Source organism: Enhydra lutris, unplaced genomic scaffold, assembly GCF_002288905.1.
Source record: "Enhydra lutris kenyoni isolate GAN:26980312 unplaced genomic scaffold, ASM228890v2 scaffoldscaffold16, whole genome shotgun sequence".
In the NCBI taxonomy this organism is placed as follows: Eukaryota; Metazoa; Chordata; class Mammalia; order Carnivora; family Mustelidae; genus Enhydra; species Enhydra lutris.
The window spans coordinates 13,867,721-13,887,155 of NW_019154100.1; positions in this window are offsets into that span (position 1 = coordinate 13,867,721).

The window sequence follows — 19,435 nt, forward strand, 5'->3', positions numbered from 1 at the left end:
CTGCTGAGCAGAAAGCCCGATGTGGGGCTTGAACCCAGGACCTGGGATCATGACTTGAGCCGAAGGCAGCGGCTTAACCCACTGAGCCACCCAGGCGCCCCGATACTGTAGTAATTTCTTATGTGCATTATCTGATTATTACTCAGAAGCGCCCTCTAAAGTAGATACTAACAATGCCCCTTGTTTTATATCTGAGGAGATCCAATTCTAGAGAAGTTAAGAAATATGCATAAGCTTGGAAGTAGCAGATTTGAGATTTAAAACCTGTCGAATTGACCCAAACATCACTGCTCTTACAATTAGCGTGTTTTCTTTCCAGCCTTCGAAAATGTTTTGTTTGTAAAAATACGTTGGTTGTTGCACTTAATATATAAGAGTTTGAGGTTTTTGATAGTATATTTAAAAATACTATTAGGATACTTTATTATTTTGTAGATCTTTGGTATGATACAAATGGTTTATCAATGAATTTTAAGGTTTTTAAAATTCATACTTCTCTGTTACACAGGATTTTTTTCTTTTTAAAAGAGAAAATTTTAAATTTACGAATATACATCAGACTTCATTGGTAAGCAGTATGAATTGAATTTCACAGTATTAGGTTGCAAACCAAAGGTTACTTATTATAGTGTCATGATTTTTAGGTCATAATATCTGGAAGCAGCAACTACTTGACTCAAATACATCTAAGGATAACTAAATTTTATTTCTCTTTTTTATAAAATCAGATTTTAAATGAGATGTTTATCTGAAACTTATTTTAAGGAAAATATATGTGTTTGAGAAGATGGGGTTAAAAGACTGTTAAACATTATTTCTTTAAAAAAATTTATTTTTACATGAAAACAATATATTTGTGATGTGCTTCGATCAAAAATTTTACTTCTGTATCCCAGATCTACTTACTTCAAAGTAAAAATTTTCACTTAGCTGAAATTTCTGATTAGAACTAATATTTGTGTATTTTTGTGCTTAGTGAGAATGTAAATTTCACAGTGGATTTTTGAAATTTATCCTTACTTTGAATTAAAGCAAGTGATATATTTATAAAATTACTATAGGGATGAAAATGGTAGTTTCCATTTTTTAAAAAAATGAGTGTGATTATGTTTTTAGTTCTTTTTACACATGTTTAGCACAGGCTCTAAAATAAATACATATGTTGACCCTAAAAATATTCCATAAATTAATTTAACAAATATTTGGAAAGTTTTTCATAGCTTAATAGCTCTTCTAGAAGGAAATTGTTGCCTTCTGTTTAATTACATTAATTGAAATGTATTTAAGAGAAATGTTTTCAGCATATTTTATATACTAAAAAAACAAAAAGGATTAGTATTGGGCCAATGGCCAAGAGGTAATATTACTACCATGTAGACTATTAACTGTTCAGATTGTCCCACCTCCCCCAGAATTTTAGAAACTAGAAGTCTGGGAGATACTGTATCAGCTGTGGTCAGGTGATTCTAAGTGCTGTAAGTAAGTACTATTCATCTTTTAATTATTGTGTGAGATGGAACAAATGCAAAGTTACAAAAGATGCATAATTTCATTTTGTAATGGTTTGTTTTAGGCATAAAATATCAGCGAGCTATGCCTTATGTTTTGTTGTATATTTCCTTTGTAGAACTAAAGTAAGATTTTGGAAAAGGATTTAAAATGCTTGCTGACTTGATCTGTTTGGTCACATATTTGAATGATGGCATTACCGGGTAGATTCTAATCCATGATTCTAATTGTGGAATAAAGAATAATACAGAAAGACAGACTATGCTTGGGCACTTACTCTTTGCTATTATCATGTGTTAGCTTCCATCATAACACACTAAATTTCCAAGTTGAGCAGTTCTGTAATTGTAATTATTGTTGCTGTTCAGGTAACAAAACATGCTTATATTAGTAAAAGGAATAGAAGTGCCCCCAAATGCTATTTTTTTAATTACTTGTAACTGTTGCTCTTGTAATTGTGTATGACAGAATAAAATTTGTAAACATTTTAGCATGAAAAATAAATTTGTATCAGTCAAGTATCTTGCTTGGTCTTACTTTAAAAATTCCCTTGACATAAACAAATCAGTGCAGATATTGAAAGTTGTTTAGCTTAAAGCTGTCAAATCCTTTCAGTTCTTACCTGAATTCCACTTTTGCATCATCTTTAATTTCTTTTTCTTTTATCCACTTAGCTTTCATTCTTTTGTCAAATGCTGTCTCTTCTACCTCTATAATATCTCTGGAACCTGTTTCATACTTGAAATCTCCATTGCTATTACTCTGTCATTATTTTACTGAAAAAGAGCCCAATTCCTTACTGTTGGTGTTAAGAACCTTTCATTGTTTGTCCACACCTAAATTCATATTCTTTTTCCCTGTCATTGCCCCTCACCTGTGTCCCAGCCAAATTGAGATGTTTGCAATTCCTTGGAAATAGTTCCTTCCATTATCCATGATTTGCTCATTGTGTTCCCTTTTTCTGAGAAAATTATTTGACCCTTTCTTTAATCCTCAATCTTATCTATTCTTGTGTTCAGCCCAAGTGCCCCACTTGACTTTCCAGCTCTTCCTCCATATTCAGACATTTGGTAACTTATCTTCCGTACGTGTCCCAATTTTTTTTTTTTAATTTTAAGATTTTATTTATTTATTTGACGGAGATCACAAGATCTCTGTCACAGAGACACAAGACACAAGAGAGGCAGGCAGAGAGAGAGAGGAAGGGAAGCAGGCGCCCCGCCGAGCAGAGAGCCTGATGCGGGGCTCGATCCCAGGACCCTGGGATCATGACCTGAGCCGAAGGCAGCGGCTTTAACCCACTGAGCCACCCAGGCGCCCCTATGTCCCAATTTTTGAAAGAATTATCCAATCACAAGATTTTGGTTTTGTTTTTGAACTTAAAACTTTTTGCTTGAACTGAACTTAAAAAAAAAATTTTTTTTTAAAGATTTTATTTATTTATTTGACAGACAGAAGGAGCAGAACATAACCACTTAGTTGGGAACAGAATACATGCAGTCCATGACTGCTTTTCTTCACAATGGCCTCTGAAACCAACGTGCAGCCACTTCTTTAGTGACAACCTAGAGCAACTTAACAAAAATCCTTTCGTGTATGACTAGAACATTTTTAATAACTGGGGAAATACAAGCTTAAATTTATATATATTTTTTAACGATTTTATTCATTCATTTGATAGAGAGATAGCAAGAGAGGGAACACAAGCAGAGAGAGTGAGAGAAAGAGAAGCAGGCTTCCCGCTGAGCAGGGAGCCCATATCGAGCTTGATCTCAGGACTCTGGGGTCACGATCTGAGCCCAAGGCAGTTGCTTAATGACTAAGCCACCCAGGCGCCCCTTAAGTTTATATTTTAACTGTATATTTTATGGATAGCCTTAAAAGTGAAAATGAAGGGGAAAATGGAATTCCTAACTTTCTAACTAGTGATTTTCCATTTTTACATATCTTTCTAATGGTTAGTTTTCAAAAGGAATTTTAAAAAAAGATTTGAGACTTTGGCCAATGTGTATCAGCTTAAAGTGATTATATAAGGAATTTAGTTTTGTTTAATGAATTCTAGATTCATGAATAGAATATATTGATAATATTTTTTTAATTACCACAAGAGACTAGAACTACAAAGAATTCTAATCCCATATCTGCTTCAGATATTTAATTCTTACATTTTAAAGGGTATACTTTCCAAACAACCGAGTTTTTTGCCTTGTTGATAATTTGTGAGCAATTTCTTCTACTGTATAGAACAAATACAAATGGAGATACCAGGCATATGTAACAACCTGTGTAGAGTTAAGAATAAGGTTAAAGTCAGATTTTTTTTTTTTAATAGTGTTTACTAGATGTAAATGTTCATGTATGGTGGCTCAGTCATTAAGCGTCACTATGGGTCTGCCTTCAGCTCAGGTCATGATCCTGGGGTCCTGGGATCGAGCCCCATGTGGGCTCCCTGCTCAGTGGGGAGCCTGCTTCTTCGTCTCCCAGTCCCCCTGCTATGATCTCTCTCGCTGTCTCTTTCTCTGTCAAATCAATCAGTCTTAAAAAAAAAAAAAAAAAAAAAAACTGTCTAATTTGAGTGAAAACCTTTTATCCCAAGTTATTTGTTCACATTAATTTTTAAAAATTACATCCCTACTTGTTTATGTTTTAACTTTGTGTCCTTAGCAGATAATTTTTTTTTTTTTAGGTTAAGCAATATGGAATTTTCTAAAACTACATTATTGAATAGTCTCATTATTTATCACACTTACTTTAAAAGTAGCACCTTCTTCAGTCAGCATCTTCCTTGTAGAGGCCACTTTGGGGCAAACAGGCTCCAGCAACGGGCCACAGGGATGACCTGGCTGAATAGAGATGGGCCTCTCAGGTTACACAGCTCAAAACCTCAAAATATCCATAGGCCCTAACTGACCAGTGGGCTGCTTAAACCACAGTTCCCAAAAAAGGGAAGATGCCATATGTTGCTAGACCTCCTCATCTTCCCCCTTTATAAAGAGTCCCCACCCACTGCCTCCTCTCACACAGCCTCTCCCTTGCTGTCCTGCCTGCTGCTCCTTTGCAGGGTATTCAGTAAACTTTGTTTGCTCAGCTTTAGGTGAATTCTTTCACTTGCTGTGCCCCTATCCCTGACCCCGGCTTCTGCCTGATAATCGCTCCACATTTGGGGCCCCCCATCTGATCCAGAGACATCCTGTTTAGACACCACATTCCTTCCTAAAATACTAATTAACTTCTTTTATAAGCCTATGCCTGGTTAAAAACAACAACAAAAAACAGGGATGCTTTTAACACTCCTGAACCGTTGAATCCCCCAATTCTTCTTTCTGTCCCTTTTATTTTTTCCATAGCACCAATCACCATATTCACTGATTTAATTGTTTGTCTGAATACCAGTACTAGAGTGTAGTAAACACGAGAATAGGGATTTTTGTCTATTAACTGCTGCAGTATTCAGTGACTTACCTACCACTCACATACTCATCAATGGAAGAAAATCTAAACAATTATTTTAATACAACGCCTTTTATTTGTCATAGTCAATATGAAAACACAGTCCAGATAGAGCGGGTGTTTCATTACTTTACCGTTAGTGACTTCAGTGGTGGCATCTGTGACCTGATGCAGAGAGGAGGCCAGACATTGCTGTTGTATCAAAAAGTCAGCTCATTCCTTGTGTATACTTCTACTGTAAGTCACACTGACATTTTACTGTATAAAGATTGTATGAAAGACCACAGTGATTCATTTACGTAATCTGCATTTTGATACTATTTAAATTGCCAGTAATTTTCCTGTCACCTACTGTGATTGTGATTTATAGTAAGTCGTGGATTTGGTCTTCATCGCTTTCTTGGCACTGATATCCTAAAACCTTTGGAATTTCTTAAGTGATAAGAGTGATGAAAGTGCCTTCTGTTATTTATAACAAGCTCCTTTCCACCACACCGAGTTTACGTTAATGAGGTGGTATTTGGAAAGTCCCTCATGATGGGGGCTGGTTGTGAGGGAACCAACTATGTGATTAGAGGTTGGAACTGTCAACCCAAACTCTGAGATGAGGGGAGAGAGACTAGAGAAAGAGCTCAGTTACCAGTGGCCAGTGATGTGACCAGTCATGTTTGTATAAGGAAGCTTCTATAAACACCCAAAATGACACAGCTTGGAAAGCTTCCAGGTTGGTGACGGCATGCAGATGCTGAGGCGGTGGCAAATCTCCGTTCTTATGGGCACAGAAACACCTGTACTGAGGACCTTCTGTACCTCATCCATGTACCAATTTATCAGGCTGCTCATCCATATCCTGTATAAAAAACTGGTCAATGTAAGTAAATGTTTCCCTGAGTTCTGTGAGACATTTTAGCAAAATGACTGAATTCAAGGAAGGGGTCATGGGAAGCCCAGGTTTTAGCCAGTAGGTCCAAAGTAGAGCCGACAATCTGGACTTGAAACTGGGTGTCTGAAGTGGGGGCAGTGTTGTGGGACTGAGGCTTTAACCTGCGGGATCTGATGCTATCTTCAAGCAGATTGTCAGAATTGAATTAAATTTGTGGGATACCCAATTGGTGTTCACTGAAAATTGGAGAATTGCATGGTGGTATGGGAAAGCAAACCACCCACTATTACTTTTTATCTCTCAAGTATTTTGCCTTCTATCTGTATCTCTGATAGGAAACAAAATGCCCTGATAGGAAACAAAACAAACTTTTAACTAGAAGGCATTCTGAAACTGGGTGACACTATTTCTGCTACGTTACCTGAAGTGGATGATGGCTGCTGGTAACTCACAAGAGGCAAAGAAAAATGAGCTAATTTTATAAACCAGAAATGTGATTCTCAGATATAGAATATTAAAAAGCCAGTGATTTCTGTAAGAACCATTCAGCACTCTGGAGGAAACTTGATCTGTAGGAATAATAATAAGCTATAATGATAATAACCAAGTGCACCTCACAGGGGTACTAAGCTTTAATGACTCAATATTTGTGGAACCCTTTGAGTACCTCCAAAGTTATATAAGCATAAGTGAATAAGTAGGGATATCATATACCATAGTTATTTCTGCATTACATCTCTCCTGATAATTTCTTACCTTATAATATCTTATAAGGTAGGCACTGTATGAGGCTAATATATGAACAAAGTTATGGAAGAAATAAAGCACAAAGTAATACATAGTAGTGATTTCCAATGAAATAATTACACTCTCATATTAGTGGAAGAGAATGGAGTCATTAATTGCACTTCTATTCCTGGGTTGTAAAGTAGGAAAATGAAAATCTGGAATAGACCATATATAAATGACTATAAAGAATTTGAAAGAACTAATTTCTTAATGGAGGAGACAGCTAATTTTTTTTACACTGAAGAAATTAGAATGATAATTATAATTTTCTGTTTATTACTTAATAGACATTGTATATAATTATTTTTATGCATCTTCTTTTCCTCCTTTTCAGTCTTCCCTCCACCACTAACATTGCTTACACAATACACTAGTACTTTTAATGTTCCTAGGTTTTAAAAAAATCTTCAAAACCCTGTGTATCTTACCATATTTTCCAAGATGCACCACTATGATTGTAGTATTTACCTCATTTAAATTTAGGTAGCTAAAGAGAGAGCACATTGGCCCAAACAATCTCTGCAACAAGTTTTGCTATAATTGCATGATCTCCACCAACGAAAGATGAATTTTTCTCAGTATCATCTTTTTAAAATAAAAAACCCTCTGAGAGTATTCTGTTGAGCCTGCTCTTCCCATCCTTGCATTTTGTCTTTCCCTTAGGTGACATCACTTTACTTGAGATAAAGGGAATTTCTAGAAGGAAAGGAAAAATAATAAAATAATAATGAACACAGTTAATGGTTCTACATGTTGAACGTCCTAAATTCTGTCGCTCTGGTAGCAGTGTGACTGGTACATTTCTTAGATTTGGACAGAGTGCTCTATCCCAGCAGCTGCTGGAGTTGTCCTTCACCATGACACTCCCTACAGGGCTAAGGGCATGTGGTTATCCAGAGACCATGTTCCACCTTCTAGACCATTCCATGGGTACTTAGGACTCTGGATGTGTCTGTTCCTCAAACCCAGAGCCCACTTTTCAGCCGACTATACATATCCTCACACCTCAGAGGTGAAGAGACAGCTGTTAGCAGGAATGTCTGTGAATCTTGAATTTGAGGGTGCCCTCAAAGTGTGGAGTGCCCTTGGGGAGGGAAGGAATGAGGAGGAGGAGTGCGGGGTAGAATGGAGAGCTGGTGACAGAGGCAACCAATTCCTGCCATTACTACATTTAGTTGTAGAACAAAGAAAACTCTGAAAAGTCTCAAATAGAATATGGTCTTTCAGCCTTAGACTTCTTGCAAGGTTTTTTAAGGAAGAGCCCAGGAGGTAGAGCCTGGGATCACCAAGTGGTCAGAGGAGTCTAGGCCTGGGCTGGGTGGGGTAAAGAGAAACCTTAAAGCCTTCAAGAAATTTTCCTCTTCCCTACCTTGCTCCGCAATGTTTTTGGGGAAAAATGAAATTAATTTGAAATTATGCTATCCATCTTACTGTTCCTTTTCTCACATTAAATAAAATTGTTGTAAAGCTGTAGTTGTTTTTACAAAGGTAGTAAATACTTAACAGTTTGTTGGCTTATTTATTGTATCTTTTATGTTTGGACAGCTGGACCTGATTACCTAACAGGGCATTCATGGCTTTACTCGGTACTACTTTTGGTATATGACTGAGGGGAAATTACTGATTCAGATGAGTATTTTTGTAATACTTTCATGCTACAGTGCAAGAAAAGGGAGAGAGAATGGCAGAATCTCATGCATGCTGTGAAGTTTTCCTAGAACTGTGCTACCACCCATAACAAAATGACTCTTTCTCTCAAAGTTAGCGAAGTACTGATCTATATAGAAAATGGAAAAATGATTAAATTCCTAATCCGCATTTATAAGTGACTATTAATGTAGAAAGTCATGATACAGTGTAATAAAAAGTATTATGGAACTTTCTCTGAGGCAATAGAAGAACTTAAGAAATAACCCTTCATTTTATATATACGAGGGAGCTGAAACCCAAAGCTTCAGCCAAGGCCCCATAATTGAATAGTGTTGGTGCCAGATTCCTAATCTCAGTATCTTTGTGTTATAACCCTCTCAAATGGCTGATCTGTCATTAATACAAAATGCCCCCCAAAGCTACTTAATATCATATGTGGACTATATTTCTGTTCAGACTATCTTAATTTATACATGGGTCATGTTTCTGTTAAATTAGGGTAAACATTCCCCTGTCCAACATCTCTACATTTCTTGGTTTGTTACATGATTGCTTACTGGTTTAGATGAAATTGACTGACTGTTACTAAGCAAATATTGTGCAAACCTAAGGAATCCTGTGTATAAAAAGTTAACTGGGTACTCACGGTCCTTAGTTCTTTACTTGAGAACTGTCACTAGACAATGAGGGGACTGCTGAAATAAAGTGTTTTCTTTTGGGGGGCAATATCCAACAGAAACTTTTATTCAATCCTAAAAATATGTGTGCTTTAAATCTCTGATTAGTATTACACCCAGTTCTCAGTATTTGACAAAAACATTAGGGTAGATGGTTCTGTATATACTTTGGCAAGGAGCTGCTTCAGTTTTTTAGAACATGAACAATTAAAAGGAAGCTTAACATTATTATCATAAAAAATACATTAGCAATTAAATTTTAAAGGAAAATTCATACTCTATTTTGAAGATAATGTTTCCAATTTGTCTGCAGCAGCACTAAAAATTGATTGTGTGGGGAGGAAAGATTTCAACCTTATATTGATTTCATTTGCATGGGAAAGGACAATGTGTCTTTTAAAAAACTGAGATGTAACTTACACAAAATAAAGTACTCAAATCTTAAATATACAGATGAAGTTTTTATATGTTGACTTACCCCTTTAACCAGTACCCTAATCAAGATACGGAACATTATAGACCTCCCTGGAGATTCCATTGTGGCCATACCCCGAGTACTCCCCCTGCCACCACCACCACACACAGCATACTCTGATCTTGATCACTACATCAGTTTTGTTACGTTTTGAACCTCATCAATAGGGTCATACAGCAAGTATTCTTTTGCATATGGCTTATTTCACTCAACAGTGAGTCTGTCAGATTCATGCATGTCGTGTGCGTCAGTAATTAGTTATTTTTCATTGCTGTGCATTAATTGGTAGATCAGGGAGTATGTTTAGCATTTGTAGAAACGGCAAAATTTTTTCAAATTGGTGATAATAATAAAAGTTCCAGTTGCTCCACATCCTATCCCATCTTCTTTTGGTCTTTTTCATTTCAGCTACTGTGGTGGATGTGGAGTGGTATTAACTTACATTTTTCTGATAACTAATTTTGGGATATTTTTATATATTTATTGGTTCTTTTGATACTTTCTTAGGAAGTGTTTAATTCTTATTCATTAATAATTGAATGTTCTTTTTCTCATTTAATAGTAGGAGTTCTTTAGGAGGTTTGGATGTGAACCTGTTGATATATATGTATTGTAATATTTTCTCTGTTTTGGCTTACCTTTCAGTCTCTTAATTTTAATAAACAAAAGTTCTTAATTTTAACAAATGTCAATAGTTTTATGGTTTACTGCATGCATATATTTGACTTTGTATCTTGTAGAGGTTTGGTTGTTTCAGCTTTTACATTTAACTCTGTGACCAACCTTGAAATAATTTTGTATGTGGTATAAAATAAGGGTCTAGGTCCTATATTTTTTCAGATATTATTTATTATTTGAGAGAGAAAGTGAGTGAGTGATCATGAGCAAGAGGGAAGGGTAGAGGGAGAAGCAAGCTTCCCCCTGAGTAGGGAGCCCGATGCGGGGCTCAATCCCAGGACCCTGGAATCAAGACCTGAGCCAAAGGCAGATGCTTAACTGACTGAGCCACACAAGCACCTGGGTTTAGGTTCTTTATTTAAAAACAAAAATATGCATAAAACAGTTGACCCAACACCATTATGGAGATCATCATGTCTCTCCCAAATTGTAGCTGAGATACATGCAAGAAACAAGGACAGATACAGCATTTCCTTTGGAGGAAACTGATCTATAAACAAACAAAATAACAAAAAACAAAAACCAAAGAGAGAAGAGAAGGCAGGGGGAGAAAAGAAAACCAAAAAGGGACACTCTGAAAAATGTCTGTTTGATACTAGGGCACATGTTAGTTTTGAATTAACAGATGAACTCTGAAAAGTATATATAAATGTTCTAAAATAAAAAGTTTATTTAAAAATGTATGCAGACTTCCAGTTTCAACTCTGACATGTAAGGAACTCAGAAACTGTCACTCAGGTTCTTGCAACAAGAAAAATGCTGAAAAAAAAAATGAAAATCATGATTTATCTTGGGCTTGTCAGAGAATTGAGGTGCAGAGCAAACCACCATGCAAAATCTATAGAGAGGCAAATCCAGGTAATCCCAGATGAAATCAGCTTACCTGCAACAGAAGCTGAGTTGCAAACTGGTAAGAACACTTAAATGTCACTTTGAAGAATTGTGGAATGCAGAACATGAACTACTTTTCTGGGGTTTTATCTACAAGTTTTATCTTCATGCTTGCTAATTTTGTCTTCTCCCTGGCTTAGTCTGCTGCTAAAACTCTTCAATGTGATTAATTCCAGATACTATTTTGCTGTTCTTTTTTTTTTTTTTTTAAGTATTTTTATTTATTTTTTGAGAGAGAGAGAGAAAGAGAATAAGCGCCGGGGTGTGGGCAGGGGATGGGCAGAGAATCAGACTCCCCCATAGGCAGGGAATCCAATGTGGGACTCAATCCCAGGACCCTGGGATCATGACCCGAGCCAAAGGCAGACGCTTAACTGACTGAGCCACCCAGGTACCCTGTTTTGCTGTTCTGTTGTCCTAAAATATCCATTCAATTTTTTATAGATTGTAAAGTTCTACAGAAATGATTAATTTTCCACCCATTTCCTCATATTCCTCTCTTATGTTTAATATATTAATCATAGTTATTTTGCAGTCTTTTTCTTCAACTTCATTTCCTTAGTTATCTCTGGGTCTGAATCTGTTGACTGTTTTACGTCTTGAAGATCTGCCTTAGCTGTCTTCCTCCGCCTAGTTTTTTGTCCTCATAAGGCACAGTTCTGGAAGCTTCCAATATCTCTACTCAACTCCAGCTCTTCTCTGCTAGAACTCCCAGTGCTGCTTACTACACATGCAAAGCTTGAGTTGGCCAAAGATTAGAGGGAAATTTTTATGCAGATTTTTGGGGCTTAGTGCAGTTACCCTGATTCTTAAATCCCAACTGACTGTGTAACTCTGAACTTTGATCTTTGTTTTCTTTCACTCCGTGAAACTGTAGTCTCTAGTTGGGCTGTGTTTTCCTGAATTATTGTGAGGAAAATGCCTCAGTCAGAAAGCCAGTGAATGTGGGGCTCACCTTACCTTCCTTCCTTTGCTCACGGATCAGAGGTAACGCTGTGTGATAGCTCTTCATTGCCTGCTAATTGTTTTCTAAATTTAGAAGTTTTTTCCAGTTTTTATTATAGTCACAATGGGAGTTTAAACCTGTTCCCAGCTGTTCCTTAGTAGCCTGAACCAGTCATTAAATTTTGAACACTAATTTATAAGGAAAAAAATCATTTTTATATGTATTTATAATCACATAATAGATTTTAGCTATTTTTGAAATATTGTGTTTTATTTCCCAAACTTTTTTCCTCCTTTAAATAAAGACCATAAGTTATAATGAAATAGAGAACAAGGACCCAAATTTTTAATGACAGTGCAAAGTGTTTTCTCTGAAATACAAAACAATTAGGGTAAAATATCATTTTAAAATTAGGTCTCCTTATGAAAGATTAATTGTGTGTGCTGAATACTTGGTCCTAAACCACTGAAGTTTTTCAGAAGATAAATGACTAAGCTAGTCAGGGGCCTACCAGGGAAGAAAAGATGATACATTCAAATTGGGTAATTTGAGGAGGGCACCTGGGTGGCTCAGTTGGCTGGGCATCAGCCTCTGGATTTCAGCTCAGGTCATGATCTCAGGGTTGTGAAATTGAGCCCCACTGTCAGGTTCTGCACTCAGCTGGGGTAGGGGGGCAAGAGAGGGGGATGTCTGCTTGAGATTCTCTCTTCCTCTCCCTTTCTCCTCTCCTCCCCTCCACACTCTCCCCCCCACCCCTGGAATAAATAAATAAATCTTTCTTTAAAAATAAGGTAATTTGAGGAATGTTTAACAAAATGACCTGCTTTTTAAAAGTATGTGGATAAGTATAGGGAAACCACAAGAAATAGTGCTATACCTTGGGCCTAGTAAATCCTGGCCCAAATACCACCCTTAGGACAGAAGTGGAAAGGATAAAAAGGGCTGTTTAGAGAGGAATTCTTTTTTTTTTTTTTTTTAAGATTTTATTTATTTACTTGACAGACTGAGATCACATGTAGGCAGAGAGAGAGGGGGAAGCAGGCTCCCTTCTGAGCAGAGGGCCCGACGTGGGGCTCAATCCCAGGACCCTGAGACCATGACCTGAGCTGAAGGCAGAGGCTCAACCCACTGAGCCACCCAGGTGCCCTAACTTTTTTTTTTTTTTTTTTTTTTTTTTAACAGAGAGAGAGATCACAAGTAGGCAGAGAGGCAGGTAGAGAGGAGGAAGCAGGCTCCCCACTGAGCAGAGCCAGGTGCCCCATTTTGAGAGGAATTCTTGACAGGTGCTGAGATCTAGTCAAGGGACTCCATCAATTCATGTCATCCCACAGGAAGGAGGCCAGGGAGAAAACATATTCAGACTTCATTTTCCTCCCTTCCTCTAACCTCCCACTGGGGCTTACCCAATTGACTAGGATGTCCTACAACAAGGGATCTTGTTGACATAATCCATACAAGTCCAGTTTTCCAGAATACAGAGTCGGGTGAACACAGTGTTTCTAGTTGAGGAAATAAAAACTGTCTAGCACACCAATGATAGGGTCTCTTTTTCCCTTATTAATAATCTCAGCCTAGACTTATTTTTTTCTCAAATGAGATAATAAATTCATGACACACACAATGCACACATGCACACAAACACAGCAAACCATATCAAAGTGACAATGAATAAAGTTTCCAAAAAATGGACAGGGTCTTTGTTTTTGTTATCTGTTGAATTCTCAAGTCTTGAACAAAGTGTGATACATAGTAGATAATGAGTATTTGTGTGACTGAATCTTTGATTGGAATGTAAGACAGAATAGCAAGTAGGAGTGTCTTTGGAGAGGTACCCTCAAATTTTATCATATAGACCAATCCTTATTTTTTCTATCCAATAGGCTGATCCTACTGTTACAGAATTTCTGTCTCATTATATAATGAAATTTTATTGAAATATGGCAATTTTAAAATTTGAGCTGCTGCTAAGAACTTTTGAATACTTTTTAAAGTTTAAGAGGTAATGTCTTAACTGACTGGTTATTTATTCAGAGTAACGAAATAGGAATTACTTTATACTAAAAAATTATGTCCTTAAATTATTTTAATGGACTGGATCATTTGATTATTTATAAGGTAAATTACTACATGTTTTCATTACATCTAAGCTTTTATTACCAAACTATAAAAATTAGCAGGCTGTTGACTACAAAATTTAATTTTATTTCATTCTGTAATAAAATGATATGAAAATTCACCACATGAGACATGCTTATTTTATTTTTAATTGGGCATAAAACATGTTTAAACTAGGAAGACAAATGCCTTTATAGGTCATTAAAGAGCAATGAATTTTCAGGGCTTCATTCAAATTTAATAAGTTAGTTAAAGGATTTTTTAAGGAAAAAAAATGGCAAAATATACCCTATATTGTGAAAATATATTTTCCTAAGGATGCTATCAGTGGAAGGGAGGTTAAAGCAATTCTATCTTTCCTTTTATTATCTGTGTGATACAGTTAACATTTCACCAGTGGTTTCATAAGTTGGTTTTTTCTAGTAAATGATATTAAATAGAGATTTCTTACAGCATTTGTGAGAAATTAACTTTTGATTGTATTAGGGTACTGAGATTTTCCATGGTTTATTCCCACAGGATTACCAAGTCTACCTTGACTCCTATGGGGTTATATTACCTACTCTGTTAGGTTATATTATGTACTATAACAGTTGTGAAAGGCTTGACTTACAAGAAACCCCATAACCATTACCAGTCACTCCCCATTTTTTCCTCCTCGCATGCAGCCGTTACTAATATATTTTTGACTCTATGGATATGCCTATTTTGGACATTTTATATAAACAGAATCATACAAAATGTGTCCTTTTGTGAGTGGCTTATTTTGCTTAGAATGATGTTTTTAAGGTTCTTCCACATTGTACTTCATTCCTACTATGGCTGAAACATCCCACTGCATGCATACATCACATTTGTTTATCCATTCATTAACTGGTGGTCATTTAGGTTGTTTCTGCTTCTTGACTATTATGAATAATGCTGCTATGAACATTTGTGACCATGTATTTTCAGGTCTCTTGGGTCTACTGTGAGAAGTGGAATTGCTGGGTAAAATGGTAACTTTAGGTTTAATTTTTTTAAAAGATGACAGACTGTTTCCAAAGCATCTTGCCCCATTTTATACTGCCACCAGCAATGCATGAAGATTCCAGAATTTCCACATTATTGCTAACAGTTGTTACTGCCCATCCTTTTGAATATAAGCAATCATAGTGAGTGTGAAATGATATCTCACTGTGGTTTTGATTTGCATAACGCCAGTAAACTAGTGATGTTGATTTTATTTGCATGTGCTTATTGGCCATAATTATATTGTCGTCAGAGAAATGTCTCTTCAAATCTTATGACCATGATATAATTGGGTCATTTCTCTTTTGTTGTAAGGGTTCTTTTATATTTTGGATACTAGCCCCTTATCAGATATATGATTTACAGATATTCCCACTGATTGGGAGGAATGAGGATGGAAGAAGGAAGAACATTACTAACATTGGGGTAAGTCAAGAAGAGGAATGGTGAGGGGCGCCTGAGTGGCTCAGTGGGTTAAAGCCTCTGCTTTTGGCTCAGGTCATGATCCCAGGGTCCTGGGATTGAGCCCTGCATCAGGCTCTCTGCTTGGCAGGGAGCCTGCTTCCCTTCCTCTCTCTCTGCCTGCCTCTGCCTACTTGTGATCTCTGTCAAATAAATAAAATCCTAAAAAAAAAAAAAAAAAAAAAGAGGAATGGTGAGGCAGTAGTGATGGAAATACAGAGAAAATAGGGAAAATTTAAAGAGTTGTTTTCTATATTTGATAATAACAGAACAGATGAAGGAGTTGGGCTTTGCTCTGAGACAGAGTAAGCTGTAATCCTCGCTTCTCCTTTTGCTAGCGGGATAACCAAATATTGGTGTTTTTAAAACATAACTGTACAATTTTTATTAAAAAATGGTCCAGGGGGACCTGGGAATCTCAGTCAATTAAGTGACTGACTCTTGGTTTTGGCTCAGGCATGACCTCAGGGTCATAAGATGGAGCCCAGAGTCCAACTCTGAGTTTAGTGAGGAGTCTGCTTCTCTGCTTCCTCTCCCTCCTTGTCTGCCCCTCCTCTCACTCGTCGGCATGCATGCTCACTCTCTCTCAAATAAATAAATCTTTAACAAAATTTTTTAAATGGTCCGTAAATACAATTTTTTGTTGGGTTTGGCAAGCAAACCCTGAGACAGCAAATGAAAAGATTACTCCAGGGGCGCCTGGGTGGCTTAGTTGGTTAAGTGGCTGCCTTTGGCTCAGGTCCTGATACCAGACTCCTGGGATCCAGTCCCTGCATCAGGCTCTGCTCAGCAGGGAACCTGCTTTCCCTCTCCCTTTGCCCCTCCTCCCTGCTTATTCTCTCTCTCTTTCAAATAAATAAATAAAATATAAAAAAAAAAAAAAAAGAAAAAGAAAAGATTGGACACCTTAGTAGAATAAAGGAAAGGGCCTGGCACCCAGACAGATGTTTTAGTGGCAAAAGGCCTGAAGCCAAACTCTGTCTCCACCTTTACTGTGAGTTTAATCAATGCACCACGTGCAAGGCAAGGAGTTAATGAAGTACGCGCCCACTACAGGTACCTGTATTTTAAATATTTACTCGCTAGATGAGAACCTGGAGCCGCTGTAGGAATCTGGCTGCTTTCAGCCAAGAAACTTGATTGTTTATTTATTTATTTATTTATTTTCAGCCAAGAAACTTTAAAGGAGGTCTAGGGTTCTGGGCGTTCCTCCTTCGGTTTTCAGTTAGTCTCATCCAGGGAGACATATGCAAGTCAGATTTTACCTCTCCAGGTACTGTGATTGCTCACAATTTTTCAATCCAGATTTGTTCAAATGCTAAGGGGAGACATTTGGACATTTTAGAAGAAAACTTCTCTGTAAAACCTATGAGCAAATTCTAATGAAAGTTAAGTTTCTGGGAATTTTGAAGAAAAAACTGTGTCTTGTACCTGTGTTCCTCTCCAACTGACTGTATAATCTTGGACAGATTTATTAAGCATCTTCAGAAATCCATTCTCCCATCTGTGAGACTGGGATAATAGTTCTCCTATATGGAGTAAAAGGAAAAAAAAAAAGTAGTGGTTAATAGCATGTTTTTGAACTTCAAACTACCTGCATTCAGGTCATGACAGCTATGATGTGTGTAACTTTGGGAAATTATATAACTTACTGTGCTTCAGTATCATCTGGGTAAGACAAAGATAATATTTAACATCAAAATGATGTTATGAAAATCGAGCTAATACAAATTAAACCCAACATGGTATCTGATAAATATAATCTCCCAATAAATATTAGCTATTATTATAAATGTTACATAAGATAATTTATGTGGAGTACTGATTTGAGAGCCTGGATAGAAAGGGTAATTAATGCATGTTTGGTGCTATCATTATAATAAGCATTATTACTTGATATCAGAGAAGGAAAAAAATGTAAAGTTGAGAATGAACACGGTTTTCTTGTTTGGTAAGGATGATGCTACCATTTATTATACAAGAAAAGTGGCAGACCAGATAGAAAATAAAGATAATATTGGAGCATATTAAAACAGAGGTGCTTGAGAACATGGTAGAAATGTCCAGCAGATAACTGATCATATTCATTTGGACATTGGTTAAAGGAAGGACTTGAAAACTACTTCAGATGTTTCCAAACTGAGAAACTGTTATTCTAGGCTTTAGTTGGAGAGGGGCTGACACACTATAGATCCTTGGTTCACATGGAGGAAGAAGAGAATAGGAGGAGAGAAGCACAAGCTAAACCGATCACAAAACTGATTTGAGAAAATTGGAAGAAAGGCGTTGCATCTGTAAAGGAAGAACTTCAGTCACCCATCTTGGATTTATAAACTCAGGAGAGTGTGTCTAAGGAGATGAAGTGTAGGGTTTATGGGTCATGAATTCTAAAGTAATTATTGCCTTCTATAACTTTTCTAGCTTTTTGTGTGGGGAAGAGAAATATACTTAGAGTAATCTTATCAGTCAAGGTCCTGGTAAGAAACACAGGTACACTCAAGTCTGGTCATGAAGGAGAGCTTTTCGTCAAAGGACTTTACAATGGTGAAAGCATGGTTTAGAAAGAGCATCATGGCGTGAAGCACCATGCCTGTGCAACTAACCACAACTAACCAGGGAGGAAAGTTGTATAGACAAGCTGGCCTCAGCAGATCATGGACAGCCAGGTACTGAAGATAAAAGAATGCCTGTCTTGACATTACTCTCCCCATGCTTTCCAATCTCCTGGCATTGTCCTATTGGCTGAAGCCAAATCCTGTGAGCCAGGGAATCACTGATGCCTCCTGGGCTTAGCATCCTGAGGCCCAATGCAGGGCAGGCAAGATGGCAAAGACTCAGCAGGGATATGGGCAGGTAGTCAGCATAGCCATGGAAGGAAAACAAAAAGGAACTTCTCAAAAACATAACTCTCTCAGGAGTAAATTAGTTAAATGTGTTAAAATAGCATATAGTTGGTTTTTTTTTTAAAGATTTTATTTATTTATTTGACACAGAGAGAGATCACAAGCAGGCAGAGAAGCAGGCAGAGAGAGAGGGGGAAGAAGGCTCCCGCTGAGCAGAGAGCCCAATGAGGGTCTCAATCCCAGGACCCCAGGATCATGACCTGAGCCGAAGGCAGAGGCTTTAACCCACTGAGCCACCCAGGTGCCCCATAATATCATATAGTGGTTTAAGTGAGGTTTCAATTTGGGCTCAATTTACTCTATCAGACATCACTGATGTGTCCCAAAACTTTTTAAGTAAGTCCATGGAAAGGTTTAATCGGAAATATGAAAATTACTTTAGAAAGAAAATCAATCTTATACATGATTACATAATAAGCCAACAGGCTTTAAAATGATGCTGCGTGATAGCTGGCTTGCCATGACTGTCCAAGCCCCGTGGGGATCAACATGAAAGTTCTGAAGTGGAATGAGAGGTGGAGGCAAAGCAGGTTTCTCAATTGATTTTAATAATCTTTGAAATTAGAAATAGATGTTCTCTGACAAATAGCTTAACCATCTCAATTTTCAGCTGAAGTCTTATTACACTGTAGCTTTTCAAACATGCCCTGGTATTAAAGAAAAGTCGATTTTGTATATAAAACCTCCTCCCCTTTTAATTGTACATTATCCATAACCCATTTTCTAATTTAAAAAATCACATTCTGTAATGATAATGGATACTGAAAAATAATAAGGATAACAAGTAAGGTTTTTTACATTTCAAGTGAATTTAGAAACTTTTTTTCCTCGGTCTCTTAACATTTGTTCTATCAATATAGCATCAAAATGCTGTTCTTTCCTCACCAGTGTGATAACTGATTGTGTATGGTTTGTTGTCCACTCCTGGTTATCACTGGGGACAAAACAGCAGGAGGCCTTCAACACAACCATCTAAATTTCTAACTTAGTCTTTCC